At 38.0% G+C, this 12,269-nt stretch overlaps 1 pseudogene; it reads left to right on the top strand.

Annotated features, from left to right (window-relative positions):
* Positions 1-1,539: 1,539 nt before the first annotated feature.
* Positions 1,540-5,241, top strand: LOC109496562 (annotated as a pseudogene).
* Positions 5,242-12,269: the final 7,028 nt, after the last annotated feature.

The raw sequence follows: 12,269 nt of genomic DNA, 5'->3' as shown, positions 1-12,269 counted from the left end.
TGTATTTCTTTATATATTGTAATATGGCATGTTTCTTTGTTTAATGTTTATTTATTTTTAAAGAGAGAGACAGAGAATGAGCAGGGGAGGAGCAGAGAGAGAGGGAGAGAGAGAGAGAATCCTAAGCAGGCTATGTGCTGTCAGCATAGAACCCAAGGAGGGGCTCAGTTCCACAAACCATGAGATCATGATCTGAGCTGAAATCAAGAGTTGTACACTTAACCGACTGAGGCACCCAGTCACCCCAACTTAGCATATTTCTTAAAGATTAATGAGTATGTATATTATTATTATGTGAAATATCTGTTAATATAAGTTGGCTATTTCTGTATTCATTGGTAAGATTTTATTCCATATCAAGAATATTAAGTGGGGTAGCTAGAAATTTAGTATAAAAGTACCACTAAGAGAAAACAACAGCCATCTTATATAAATAGAGTGAGCACATGAAACACATGATCTAGTATAAGAGTATATAACTTCTATGAGTTTATTATCTATGTAACATGAGTGAGCCCAAGTGATTAGACACATTGATCATGTAAGTTAATGTAAATACACCAAACTCATCTAGTAAAACTGTTTTCAAATTACCTATTATAGGAAAATACAAAACCTATGCTTCTTCCAGAGATATGCCTAACACAAAGGAATTCACATATATTAACTTTTTTTTAATTTTAGAGAGAGAGTGAGTATGAGTGGGGGAGAGCCTCAGCACAGAACCCGACCTGGGTTTTGATCCCATGACCCTGGGATCATGGCCTGAAATGCAATCAAGAGTTGGACACTCAACCAACTGAGGCACCCAGGCACCCTGACACAAATTTTGAAATAAAGGTATATATATCAGGAATTGCCAACAACAAGAAAAGAGGTGTTATAATCTCAGTATTTGAGAAAGTAAAATTAAGGTTTAAATGGGTTTAAAAAGAAAAAAGTTAATTTTTCATGCTAATGGCTAAATTTCACAAGTATGATGTGTAATATTTATATTTATATACACAATCACATGGTAAAAGTATTCATACAGCAAAAACTACATTAGGTACAAAGGGCAACAGGAAGAAGCACACTGATTATAGATGATTCTAATACACTTTCCACAATCCATAAATGTTCAAATGGAGATACTTTTAGTCATTGTAGAGGAGACTGAAACAACATAATCCCAAAGGTGGACCTTATATATAGAGATACTGAATTTTGATCTCTATTAGACAAGACACTTTTCAGAAGAACATGGAATATTCATGAAAATGGATTCTACTTGAGAGTCTTAAATCTTGGGCCCAAATGGAAATACAGATTATAATTGTTGGATTTTAAAAGGATAATAATAATGAAAACAAAACATACCAGAATCTATGTACAGCAACTGTCAGAGACTTTTTGATGTATTGAATACCTAGATGACGGGTGCCAAGTGGGCAAAATGGTTGAATGGGGTTAAAAGTACAAACTTCCAGCAAAAATAAGTCATGGAGATGTAATGTTCAGTATGATGACTACAGTTCTATGGTAACAATATTGTCTTGCATATTTGAAAGTTAATAATAGAGTAGGTGTTAAAAATTATAAGACACAAAATGGTATCTTTTTCAGGTTTTCTTATAATGACCACTTAAGAGTCATGCCGTAAGAAGCAACAACCTCTCCTCTTCCTCTCTGCTATCTGCTCAGCAGCTGCAAAGCAACAACCATGTGTGAGTGCACCTCCATCCAAGTTGACCAGGCTGGTGTTCAGATTGGCAACGCCTGCTGGGAGCTCCTTCAACACCTGTACCAGTGAGATGGGTGCTGGCAGGCATGTGCCTAGGGCAGTGTTTGCAGACCTGGAACCCAAAGTCATTGAGGAAATTCACACTGGAACCTACCACCAGCTTTTCCACCTTGAGCAGTTCATCAGAGGCAAGGAACATGCTGGAAATAACTATGCCTGAGGGCACTACACCATTGGCAAGGAGATCCTTGACCTTGTCTTGGGCTGAATTCCAAAACTGGCTGAACCAGTGCATAGGTCTTCCAGACTTCTTGGTTTTCCACAGCTTTGGAGGGGAACCATTTCTAGGTTCACCTCCCTGCTGATGGAACATCTCTCTGTTAATTATGGCAGGAAGTTTGAGCTGGAGTTGTCAATTTACCTCCCTCCTCAGGCTTCCACAGATGTAGTTGAGCCCTACAACTCCATCCTCATTACCCGCAGCATTCTGATTGTGCCTTCATGGTAGACAATGAGGCTATCTATGACATCTGTCATAGAAACCTCAATATTGAACACCCAACCTACAATAACCTAAATAGGTTTATAGGTCAAATTATGTTCTTCATCACTGTTTCCCTCAGATTTGATGGAGCTCTGAATGTTGATCTTACAGATTCCAGACTAACCTGGTGCCGTATCCCTGCATCCACTTTACTCTGGCCACATATGTTCCCATCATCTATTCCGAGAAAGCCTACCATTAACAGCTTTCTGTAGCAGAAATCAACAATTCATGCTTTGAGCCAGCCCACCAGATGGTGAAATGTGATCCTCACCATGGTAAATACATGGGTTGTTGCCTGTTGTGTCATGGTGACATGGTTTCCAAAGATATCATTGCTGTCATTGCCACCATCAAGATCAAGTGTACCATTCAGTTAGTGTACTGTTGCCCCACTCCTTCAAAATTGTCATTAATTAATAGCCTCCCACTGTGCTACCTGGTGCAGGAGACCTGTTCAATGTACAGCAAATTGTGTGCATGCCGAGCAACACCAGAGCCATTCTTGAGGTCTGGGCTGGCGTGGAGCACAAGTTTGACCTGATGTATGCCAAGAATGTCTTTGTTCACTGTAATATGAATGAAGGCATGGAGGAATGGGAGTTTTCTGAGGCCTGTGAGAACATGGCTAACCTTGACAATTATTATGAGGAAGTTTGTGTAGATTCTGTTTAAGGAGAGGGGGAAGAAAAAGGAGAGGAATACTAAAGTTAAAAATGTCACAAAGATGTTGCTTTTACAGGAAAGCCTATATGTATTTTTAGGCTCCATGCACTGGAAAGAACAAAAACAATGGCCAATCCAGTAACAATGAGCACCTCTAGGTCCCAGATTGAACTGTCTAAAAACATGTTCCCCTAAGAGGAACTAGGCTTCCTTGGAAAAATGTCTAATTCTGGGACTTTGTAGGGATTGCACCAGGTGAGTTTGGACCAAATGCTTATACCAGAAAACATATCAAAGACACAAATCCCAACCCAAAGGGGATTCCATAGGCCAAAGACAGAACAATTTCAACATCATAGTTATTAATGACTGCAATAGATCCCAAACTCAAATATATAAACATCTAGAGCTCATGAGGACACTTTAAAGGAAAACAAAAAAAAAAAAAAATGAAACCAACTCAATATTCATCTTTGGAGGATATCAGTGAAATATGGCATCGTTTTGAAAAGTGGAAATAGTGCAAAAGTAAGCATTCATTCTTCCTTTCCGTATAGATCAAGTAACCACTTAATTAAGGGGTAGTTTGTTGTATAGAAGAATTCTAGCTAATAAATGCAGAAGAGATTATAGAATTGAAACATCACCCCTTGTATCTGTTAATGAAATGTAGATCTAGGTATTAATATTTAAAAGGATCCAAAAAACCTGAGTGAAAGGCAGATGGGAAATTTCATAGTGAATGGATCAGGTTGAAAACATCTGAACCCAAGGATACATCGCAAAGACAGAGGAGGCAAGACAGCAAGACACAATGATGCTCATGATATAACACTACAAGAAATTAAACAGCACATCTGAGGTACTCTTTCTTAAAAACCAGAATCTGAGCAGGACTCTGTATCTAATTACCAACTTGAAGGAAACAAGAGGGACCAGAGGAACAGAATATACAACACAATAGAGATACAATGACATAATCCAGAATGCAATACCATGGGGCAGAGATCCAGTTTGTGAAGTTAATCAGTGGAACATGAAAATGATAAGAGGACGTTTAGAAGAAAAAAGACCTAAGAGCTGACATCAATTTATATAAAACCACAATGAGATATCACCAAAGGCTGTAAGAACCAAATGAAAAAGATGGAAAATGCTAAATTGTCTAAGGTACAGTAACTGTATTGTTGTCCTTTTGCTTTTATAATTATCATCTTCTCACTTTTCTTAAAAAAATACCCTCCACATATGCAAAAATGCTTACTGAAGCATATTTTTCACTGTTAACACAAATTCAACGGAGTGAATGTTAAGATTTAACTGGCTTTGTTAAGCAATTCACCAGAGGGCATTCTATCTAGCAAGTAGAGGGGCCCCAGAAAGCTAGAGGACCAGAAAGGGTTTTAATGGAAGTACAAATTAGTCATAAGCAGAAAAAAAGGATTTGGGTGAGGTCACCTCCCTTTGGAAGAAAAGGGTCTTATTAGATTATCTTCTCTTCCTTTGGGCGATTGGATGGTTCACGTGACACATTGCAGTATTGGTGCTGACCAGAAAATTCATGATTGACCAGTTTAAATGACATTTCTGGGAAGGTTGAAAATGTAATTATGTTAGGTGCTAAGCTGAAGTTTGGTGACTTGGCTTAACATTGAGTGATTCTACATTACGCCTGTGGTTTTCTTTTTGACACCACTGAAAGAGATATGGATCAGCCTAATATCATTCACTGTTGGTTAATGAAGTTCAACCAATGTCTCTTTCTTCTTTCTAAGTTTACTGGTTAGGAGTGTGGGCTCTGGAAACAGAGAAGGGCTAAACCCTAGTTCTCCACTTACAAACAGTGTGAGTTTGATAACTTTTACTTCACATTATAGTCACCCAATTTCCTTACCTGCAAAATTTCATTTATACAGTACTAATTGGAGAAGAAAAAAGTTTAAAGCAAAACTGCATACGCATTTTGGTTTTCACAAGGATGAATAGTCAAAAATCATATAACTTTTACAATGCTACTGAAGTGACAGTGGGAATCCTGGGAGAGTTAAAGAACTTCTATGTGCCTCAGTTTCATATTCTATAAAATGGGGAAAACAGTTGGCCCTTCCTCATGTCATTTTGAGAATTGGTTGAACTAATGCATGAACTCACTTAGAACAGTACAGGGCACATAATAATAACTCAATAAATGTCATATGTTTTTATAAATATATGCAAGTTCAGATTCTTTTGGTTTAGCTTAAAAATGTTTTTGTATGCTTTTAATACAGCTTCATAATCTTGCAAGTAAATCCTATTCATCAACTGATGCATGTGTTTATTATTTTTTTTGATACGTGTTTTAAATCACTGCCACTATAACCATCATTGGATACCTAACTATGTAACATGAAATATTTCAAAAGTGCTTGGAACAACCTATGTCAGGAAAAATCACCACCATTTCTGTACATGGCCAAAGAAAAATCCGAGGGGCTCATCCTGGATTCAGTCTTATTCTCACATACCCTAATCCACAGCCACTACAGATTCCAACTGTGTAACTTCCAACAAACCTTGTTTAGGGCCAACCATGTCCACTGCACATTCCTGCAGTGCTAGGCTGTTGCTTCCTTGCTCTTCCTCTGGACTTCTGCAGGATTCTCCTAATGGTTATTTCCCAATGGTTATGCCCTTCAACCTCATCTACCACTTGCCTTTTGCCTGCCAGGTTTCAGCCACTCCAGCTCATTTCCCAATGGAAAAAAACTGGTCCCATGAAAAGGCCATCCCATGCCTGTTTTCCTCTTGTTGTCTAGGGCTCACTGACAGCCCCATTTATAAAAATCCTCATCCCCACCTTTTCCTCCTCAATGGATTCCTTTATTGTCTTGAAAGCACTCATTTCCATATTCAATTGTCCTACTTATTGATTGCTAACCTGCTTATTGCCAGTTTTCCCAAGCAGAAACAAAGTGCCAAAGACACTGCCTTGTCTTGTTCAAGGTGTGGCATCCTCAGCAACTAATTCAGTGACAGTTGTGGGTTGAATTAAGTCATTCCAAAAAATAGAAGTTGAAGTCTTAATGCCCAGTTCCTCACAAAGTAACTTTATGTGGAACTATGGATGTTGAGGATGTAATTACGTAAGATGAAGTTATAATAAAGTAGGGTGTGTCCCTAAACCAATGTGACTGGTGTCCTTATAAGAAAACACCATGTGAAGACAGAACAAGGATAACACCATATGACAGTGAAGGCAGAGATTGGAGTAATAGCAAGCCAAGAAATGCAGAGATTGCCAGCAAACCAGCAGAAGCTAGGAAGAAACATGGATACAGTCCTTGAAGGGATTCTGAGGGAGCATTGCCCCAGCAACACCTTGATTTCAGGGGTTTAGTCTCCATAACTGTGAGACAATGGATTTCTATGGATTAAGCCACCCAGTTTGTGATACTTTGTTATGTGAGCCTTAGTAAAATACTGCAGTGTCTCCCATATCAAGCGCTGATTAAGTATGATTGAAGAGAAAGGAATGTTCACTTTTTAAAAGTTTATTAATTTATTTTTGAGAAAGTGTAAGTTGGGTGGGGCAAAGAGAGGGAGGGAGAGGGAGAAAATCCCAAGCAGGTTCTGCACTGACAGTGTGGGGCTTGAACCCACGAACCATGAGATCATGACCTGAGCCCAAGTCAGAAGCTTTAAGCATCTGAGCCACTCAGGCACTCAAGAATTGTTCACTTTTGATCCAGATAGAGCAGATACAGATATTTAAAGGCCAGTTGTAGCAAAAAATTAATACCAAAATGAGGCATTAAATGATCCCACATTAAAAAAAAAACACTTTTAATCTTTATTTATTTTTGAGAGACAGAGAGAGAGAAAGCATGAGTGGGGAAGGGGCAGAGAGAAATGGAGACAGAATCTGAAGCCAGCTCAGGCTGACAGCAGTGAGCTCCTTGAAGGGCTTGAACTCACAAACTGTGAGATCATGACCTGAGCCAAAGTTAGACACTTGACGGAAGAGCCACCCAGGTGCCCTAAGAAACCCACATTTTAAGAACACCTTGTTGCACATCTATAGTAGTGCTTTTAAATGTTGAAAAACATACCATAATACACAGGAGAAATCATTCAAAATGTAGACACTCCCACCCCACCTCCCTATTGTTCGTACAACAGACCTAGGCTGGCCCATGTATCTGCTACATTAACAAGCACACTCTGCTGATTTTTTTTATTTAAAAAGCTCTATATTTAGAAGACCAACATATGACACTATGAGTCTTTATAATAATATGTTTATAAAGAAAATTATTTTTATATACATTTTCTTTTATGCTTATATAATGAATCTAGTCCATTTAAACCAAATGTGATTTCTTTCTTTTTTTTAAATTCAATTTAAGTAAAACTAACATACAGTGCTATATTAGTTTCTGGTGTACAATGTAATGATTCAACAATTCTCATTACTCATTCTCATTACTCAGCACTCACCATAGTAAGTGAACTCTTAATCGCCTTCACCTATTTCACCAATTCCCCCACTCACCTCCCCTCTTGCAACCACCAACTTGTTCTCTATATTTAAGAGTCTGTTTTGTTGTTGTTGTTGTTGTTGTTGTTGTTGTTGTTGGCGGCATCTCCACTGTCCATGACACAGGACACAACCACTAAGATACTGCTCTGATGCCCCAGACTCTCTCAGTCACTCTTCCACCCCTGTTTTCTGCCCTGCAGAATGTTTACACACCTGCCAACTGCCAAGTCCCACCACTTCCTCCTGGTGTTTCATGCTCTGCAGGCCCAGTACTATATGTTTTCACAATCTTTTTTACATCTACAAGGTTTTTTTCATACAGAATTAAAATCATTATGTTTATTGCAAAGCCTGGGTTTAAGAGATTGTTAGTATTTTTTACTCTTTGTAGACACTTCTTAGGAAAGAAGATTTAAGACGGTTGTTGTTTGGTGCCACCTTTTGTCAAAACTTGAACTGCAGAATAAACATTTCTCAGCAGAAAAGTAAGAATGAATACCTGTGACACAAATCCACCAGATAGAACTTTATGAAAGTCAACATGGAAAGGGGGGGGGATTTCGTGGGCACAGCATATTAATGGGTTCCCTGTGCACACTCCATATAATTGTATGATGTATGGTCTTTTTCATATTTAGCTTCTTTCACTTGGCTTAACATTTTCAAGGTTCATCTCTATTGCAGCATGTGTCAGTACTTTATTCCAATTTTGTCAAATAATATTCTACATTAAATTTATTCATTCATTCATTCACTCATTGGTAGACATTTATGTTGTTTTCACTTTTGGCTCTTATGAATAATGATCACATAAATAAATATACTAGTTTTTTTTAAGTTTTTATTTTAATTCCAGTTAGGTAACATACACTGTTATATTAGATTCAGGTGTATAATATAGTGTTTCAACTATTCTGTACTCCACCTAGTGCTTATCACAATTGCACTACTTAATCCCCATCACTTATTTCACCCACCCAGCCCCACGTCCCTTCTGAAAACCTTCAGTTTGTTTTCTATAGTTAAGAGTGTGTTTCTTGATTTCTCTTTCTCTAATTTTCTCCTTTGTTCATTTGTTTCTTAAATTCCACATATTAGTGAAATCATATGGTATTTGTCCTTCGTTGACAGAGTTATTTCACTTAGGATTATAATCTCTAACTCCATCCAGATTGTTGCAAATAACAAGTTCCTTTTTTTCGTTTAAAAATTTTATTTAAATTCTAGTTAGTTAACATACAGGGTATAGGGCAATATTGGTTTCAGGAATAGAATTTAGTGACTCATCATTTACATATAACAACCAATGCTCATCACAAGTGCCCTCCTTAATACTCATCACCCATTTAACCAGTTCTCCTCCCACCTCCATCAATCCACAGTTTGTTCTGTATAGTTAAGAGTGTCTTATGGTTTGCTTTCCTCTGTTTTTTTCAGTTCCCCTATCTTCAACTGTTTTGTTTCCTTAATTCCACATATGACTGAAATCCTATGACATTTGTCTTTCTCTGACTTATTTTGCTTAGCATAATACACTCTAGCTCCACCCATGTCATAGCAAATCCAAACTTTCATTCTTTTGATGGTTGAGTAATATTCGATTGTGTATGTATATATACAACTTCTTGTTTTATCCATTCATCATTTGATGAACATTTGGGCTCTTTCCATACTTTGGTTATTGTTTATACTACTGCTCTAAACATTAGGGTGCATGTGTCCCTTCTAATCAGTATTTTTGTATCCTTTGGGTAAATACGAAGTAGTGCAATTGGTTTTGCACTACGTTGCAACAGTGTCACTTTTAACCAGTATTTTTTGTATCCTTTGGGTACATACATTGTAGTGTAATTGGGTAAATATGTAGTAGTGTAATACTGTTCCCCAGAGAGGTTGCACCAGTTTGCATTCCACCAGCAGTGCAAGTATGTTCCCCTTTATCCACATCTTCACCAACACCCGTTTTTTGTATTTGTTGTTAATTTTAGCCATTCTGACAGGTGTGAGGTGGTATCTCATTGTGGTTTTGATTTGTATTTCCCTTATGATTGATGTTGAGCATCTGTTCATGTGCCTGTTAGCCATGTGATGTCTTCTTTGGAAAAGTGTCTATTCATATCCTCTACGCATTTCTTAACTGTGTTGTTTGTTTTTTGGGTGTTGAGTTTGGTAAGTTTTTTATAGATTTTGGATACTAACCCTTTATCCGATATGTCATCTGCAAATATCTTCTCTCATTCTTTAGGTGCCTGTTAGTTGTGTTGTTTCCTTCACTGTGCATAAAGAAGATTTTATCTTGATAAGTCACAATTGTTCATTTTTGCTTTTGTTTTCCTTGCTTCCAGAGATGTTTCTCACAATTAGTTGCTACAGCTGTGGTCAAAAAAGTTGCTGCCTGTGTTCTTCTCTAGGATTTTGATGGTTTCCTGTCTCACATTTAGGTCTTTGATCACAAATGGCAAGTTTCATTTTTTTTATGGTTGAATAATATAACATTGCATATTTATACCACATTTTCTTTACCCATTCATCTATTGATTGACACTTCAGCTCATGCTATATCCTGGATATTGTACATAATGCTGCTATAAACATAAGGGTGCATGTATCCCCTTGAATTAGTGTTCTTATATTCATTGGGTAAAGAGTGAAGGTGCTGGATCATAGGATAGTTCTTGTTTTAATTTTTTGAGAAATACCTATACTGTTTTCAACAGTGGCTGCATTAGTTTGCATTCCCACAAACAATGATTGAGAATTCCTTTGTCTACACATCCTCAACAGCACCTGTTGTTTTTTGTTTTTCATTTTTGACATTTTTTATAAGTGTCAGGTTATATCTTATTGTTGTTTTGATTTTATTTTCCCTTATGATGAGTGATGATAAGCATCTTTTCATGTGTTTGTTTGCAGTCTGTGTGTCTGCATTGGAAGGCAGCTATGCTCACCACTATACCACCAATTCTTCACTGTGTGTCTGCATTGGAGAAGTGTCTGCTCATGTCTTCTACTCATTTTTAATTGGATTATTTGTTTTTTTGGGGATTGAGTTGTATCAGTTCTACATATATTTTGGATATTAACTCTTAATCAGACATGTAATTTGCAAATATATTCTCCCATTCACTAGGTTGTCTTTTAGTTTTGTCAATTGTTTCCTTCTCTGTGCAGAAGTTTTTTTTTTTAATTTTAATATATTCTGAATCGTTTATTATTTCTTTTGTATCCCTTGCGTTGGGAAACCTATCTAGAAAAAAAGTTGCTACAGGTGATGTCAGAGAAGTTACTGCCCATGCTCTCTTCTAGGATTTTTATGATTTCAAGTCTCACATTTAGTTTTTTAATACATTTTGAATGTATTTTTGTGTATAGTGTAAGAAAGTGATCTAGAAGGTGGCAGAGCAGCATGGAAATTCTTGGCTTCTCTCCTCCCTGAAATGCAGCTAGATCAGCACTAAACTATTTTGCACACTTAGGAAATTGATCTGAGGATTAACACAACAATCTGCATAACTTGAGCCACAGAACTCAGCAGATATGTTGTGTGGAGAAGTGAACTGGAAGAGGGAAAAGCCACGGAGGTTAGGGAGCTATTTTTGTGGAGAGGACAGAGAAAGGGTGGGAGAGTGTGGTACATTGGGAGAGTATAGGAACAGCACTCTCCCAAAAGTAGCTGGAGAGAAAGAGAAAGAGTGGGAACATGCACATGGTTCTGAACAAGAAATCTGTTCCCCCAAAACATTGGGGAAAGAAGAGGGTTTCAATACCATTAGGCCTCTATAAACAGGGGAGCACAGAGTTGGAAATTCCAGAGTTCAATACCTGGCTGTGCTCTGGTGGGAAGGAAGGGAGAATCCCCAGGAGTAGGCAGTGAGGTCTGAGGGGTCTTTGAGCCACATGGAGAGAAGTGGTTCCCCTGCTTAGAGGGCATTTGGTAGATGTCATTTGGCCTCCCCACAGACAAAGGTCCCAGCAGACCCCAGAGAACAACCACGTTTGCTGGTATTGCAAAAAAACTCCAGAATGAGGTGAAAACTGGTGCCAGATATGTGTTGTGATGTGCCATAATTACTGAAACTTTGCCACTGTGTGATCACACAAACTTTATATGGGGCAAGCAGGCACCCAGTCAGTGCCTCCCCCAGAGGGTCAGAGCAGGTCCAAGCTGCAGGGTTTTCAAAAGTGAGGAATTTGGAAACACAGCCCCATCTGAGGTAAAATTCAGGAGGAAGGAGCTGCCTGGCACAATGACAACTTAGACATGGACAGTGTAGAAGCAGGGAGTTGGTGGAAGCCTGAGACAAAGGAAGGATGCTTGACTGCAGGTTGGTGGGAGCTCAGAGTTCCTGTGCCAGAAACTAGGAAGCTGGGCAATGCCATGTTCACCTCTCCAACACATGCACATACACGTGAGTGCACAGGCATGCCACACAGATCCACACAGTAAGATAAGCAGGGCCACCTAGTGGAGAACGGAACCATTACACCAAGCCCCATCCAACTGTGCCCTCCAAGTACAAGCCCTAGAGGACCAACACAAGTCTGTCTGCTTAGTGTCCACACTATAGAATGATTCATAGTTTAAGTTCTAGGGGAAACTGGATATAACTTCATTCGAGTTTCATTCTGTTTTCTGTTTCATCTATTCCTTTATTTTTTTTTTTGCTTTTGTTTAAATTATTTCTTCCTTTTTCTTTTTGTCCTTTCTTTTCTTTTTCTTGGATACAGAAAGAGAAAAATTTATTTTTATTTTTAAATTTTTTCAAAAAATCTTTTTACTATGTTTTTTATTGTTCTGTAAATTTTTAAAATTC

The sequence above is a fragment of the Felis catus genome, chromosome X (assembly GCF_018350175.1).
Source record: "Felis catus isolate Fca126 chromosome X, F.catus_Fca126_mat1.0, whole genome shotgun sequence".
In the NCBI taxonomy this organism is placed as follows: domain Eukaryota; kingdom Metazoa; phylum Chordata; class Mammalia; order Carnivora; family Felidae; genus Felis; species Felis catus.
Note: the sequence above shows the minus strand (reverse complement) of the source record. Positions and strands in the feature narration are given on the sequence as shown.